Here is a 4,075-nt window from a genome sequence, read left to right on the forward strand (position 1 = left end):
GTGAGATTAAACTTTTATAGATAAAGAAATCTTCATCATTACCTCGGGAAACGGCGAGAAAATGAAGGGTGTAGTAACGGTCACGTACACCATGTCTGACTCCTTCATTAATACACGTCTAATCAACTTCTGCATTTACGCCACGTATTTGCTTCATTTACGGCACACGATTTCCCACCATGTACCACGTTCCATGTCGAAAACAATTCAAATTTCAAAGCTAAGGCATGATTCTTGAATGTCAATTGGGCAATTTCTTGGGAACATCACTGTGATGAACCCAAAAAATTGAGGTCCCGAAAAATTGAGGGACTATCTGTATGGGTAGAAATTTGGATCAGACAAATAACCATGTGAACTCGCAAAAGGAGATGAAATGAATCGGAAAGCAACGCCGAAAAAGTAGAATCGATGCAACGCCGTGAACATTTAGGGCAACATACCAAGAGAACCTCAGAGATGCCAGAACGTGATATACGGGATTGGGAAATAATTACGTGTTATGACCATAACGGAAACCATACGCATGGTGAGAATCACAGCATTTATTATCAGTCATTAATTCAGGAGTTAATGACATACGTTCCATCACAACGGGCCCATCAACTTAGAGACCTGTAAATAGCTTATCATTTGTACATTTTGGGGCATTAAAGACAGACAAGAGAAATACATGAAAAGCTTTTACTTTTTTTCTCAATCTTCTAGTTCATACTGAGACTATTGCAAAGTTCTTATGATTAACGAATAAAAGGAAAAATAAATTGGAAGCACACATAACGGAAAGAATAAGTTTTTTTCTCTTCTTATTATCGTTTAAGTCTTTAACTGTTCACATTGTTAGTTCGATCTAAGTGTTTAGTCTAAATTGAATTACTGCCTACTGTGGTTAACTCATTTATTTCCTTTACATAAATTTAACTAATTGGCAAAGTACGAATTTTGACTCAAACATTATCATATCATATTTGCTAACTGTAAATAATTACCAGTTAGGAAAAAAGCTATAAGTAATTACAAGAATATATAAAATATTTTTTTTAACTATAAGTAATTACGTGTTATCACAGTTAGATTAATGTCACACCCTAACGAGTAGTATGACGGGCTCCGACCCGTAGGCCAAAAATCACATTAACAGTTACTTGAACATCACATACCATAATTCAAAGAACACCTGCACGCAGAAAAGGCCCAACATAGAAATATCCTATAATTCAACACATATGTACATATGCAGACCGACAAGGTCGCCGCAACATAACGTATATCATAAAGCCGACAAGGCTATCAGAAAATATCAAGAACCCAAAACAAGGCCGACAAGACCATACATAATATTTACATATCCCACTATATCCATGAGCCTCTAAGAGTATACATATGAACATATATTATACTAACGAAAAGTACTAAAAGATAGCAAGCCGGAGTAAGGCACTTGCTAACATCGCCGAAGCCCCGGAAAATCTTTATGCGGTTGCTCCTCAATAACTCTGTCGAGCCTGGCAAAGACGAAATGCAGCGTCCCGTGCAATGAGACGTCAGTACGGATAAAAGTACTGAGTATATAAGGCAGGAAAGTAACAACATAATTAAGATATAATGTAACATTAATAAGGGCAAAGGAAAACTGAACATCTGGAAGTAGCACGAGATACAATGCATGATAAAATCTTTTGTATATATATATATATATATATATACACACACACACATACGTAACAGATAGTATCCATGCCCAGCTGTAAGGCTCGGTGTTATATATGTAAAATCATGCCCGGCCGTTAAGGCTCGGTGTTATCATCATTAGCCCGCGTTCGGGGCAATATCGTAACATGCCCACTGCAGTGGTGTGCGCATCTACGCGCCATGCCCGGCCGACTATAGCGTGGCACGGTGTAGTAAAATAGTGCAATACATTTATATATACATACAATGCATGAGAAGTCAATAATCTGACCTTGGCCTTTCGGAGTGACATAAGGTCGGTAGCCTCCGAATAACTTATGAAATTCGTATCGAGTCCAAAGAAGTAATCGATGATGATAAGTAAAATAATATTTTAAGAATCAATCAAATAACAAGACATTAAGATTTGAAATACAAGGCATGGGAATGGAGTGGATTTGTTATGGAACGCTCGTGTTTATGTTCTAGTTGGATTCGTGCCAAAGAAAGAGGGAAACGAACACCTTACATACCTTATCCATCAAGCCACCACTTAAAGAATTCCTTATACCGATGCTTGCCCTTCACCCGAACCTATATATCAAGAAATACATCTTTAATCATACTTTCATCATATTTCCATCAACTTATAAGCACTAATTATTGAAGACTAATTTGGGTTACGAAAATTTGGGCAGCATCTCCCCTATATCATCTACTTCCTCTAAATACCAAAACAACTCCCAAACAATACCAAAAATATCCTCAAAATTCTACAAGATAAATATGTATATTTTCATCCAAAACTCTCTTCAAACCTCAATCCATAAGCCAACAACATCAACACAACAAACTATAACTTTTATTCTAGTAAATATTCCTAAATCAATGTTAATAAAGAGAGAGATTCAATGATTCATACCTTATCTTTACTAAAGTAGCAAGATCTTCAATATTTACTTTGTTTCCAAGCCAACTCCAACACAAAACAAAATTATAATCGCGACTACACGTTGTCCGGACCTCGATTAATACTCCGTAACTTGAAATTTACTCAAAATCCTCACTTTTATGTGATATATGAGCTCTCATGCTTGCTGAATTTTCTGGAATGTTTTAGAAGATTATGGTGGAGAAAAATGGGGTTTTTAACCCTTTTATAGTAGATAAGAGTCGGCATCGTAGCAAGACCCGTTTCTCGCTTCTGTCAGCTGAATTTGTAACGTCCATAATTCTCTAGTACGATGTCCTATGGACGAGCGATTTGTTACGTTGGAAACTAGACTCGACGAACTTCATTTTAGGATTTTGAAACACCTTAAAACTCCTAATATACCTGGAGATATACCCCTTCAAAGTTGACCCAAAATTCTATCCTTGATTCTGCCAATTTTTTTTTTTTTTCAAATTTTCGACAAACTTATTTTCTTTGATTTGCTTGGTCCCAGAGTCTTCCATAGCTTATTATATGAACTTAAACCCTCGTAACCATGAGATAGGTGCATACAATCTCACATATCCTAGGAAGTCCTCCAGGTCTACACTTAAACAACTAATGCCTAATAGATTTCACGTACAAAACTACGAGGTGTAACAATTAACATGATGATGTAGAAAAAAATTATGAAGTTTCATATAATTCTTTGCTTATTTGTGCAGAGCTTGTATAGTTATGCTTGGGCTTAATTTTTTTGTGTGCGGTTGGCTGCGTACTGCAATAGGGGTTTGAGTTATGCTGCCCTCGGCTCTATAATTCTGTTTTCTTGATATAAAATTCAGGCCAACATGTGACGATAAATTTAAAACATATACTAATCACCTTTCCTAATAAATATTAGGGATATTTTCAATGATATACAATCTAACATTCTAACATAAAATATTATACCTGTAACGGTTCGCTTTTTACGCAGCAGTTAAGGCATAAAAGGCTACTACGAACTCGTTGGTGCTCTTTCGGACTTTGTTTTAAAAGAGTCGCCACCTAATTTTTAGGAAATTAGGAAAATCAATTTTGAAGGGTTTATTCAAATACCGTGAATTTTTTTTCGTAATCCAGAGTTCTAGGTAAGAGTTCTGATGATCCCCTAGGGAAGGTGTTAGGCACCCCAGTATTAAGGATCCGTAGACCTTCGGATTCCAAAGTATGAGCACTTGCCTAAACTGTCTATTTCGCGTTTATTCTCGCATTTGAAGAAACTGTCATTTTGTAAATTGCATATCATTTTGGAAAAGAATTTGAATATGTTCCCCTTATATACGGGGTATCATAGTTTTCGGATTTACAATATCCGTATATAAATAGTCTCCTTTTATATATATACAGAGTATATTTTATTTTCACAAACGAAGAAAGGCGAGGTTCTTGATTTTTTCGTAGTGTTAAATTCATGTCATACTCATA

Source organism: Lycium ferocissimum, chromosome 6 (genome assembly GCF_029784015.1).
Source record: "Lycium ferocissimum isolate CSIRO_LF1 chromosome 6, AGI_CSIRO_Lferr_CH_V1, whole genome shotgun sequence".
In the NCBI taxonomy this organism is placed as follows: Eukaryota; Viridiplantae; Streptophyta; class Magnoliopsida; order Solanales; family Solanaceae; genus Lycium; species Lycium ferocissimum.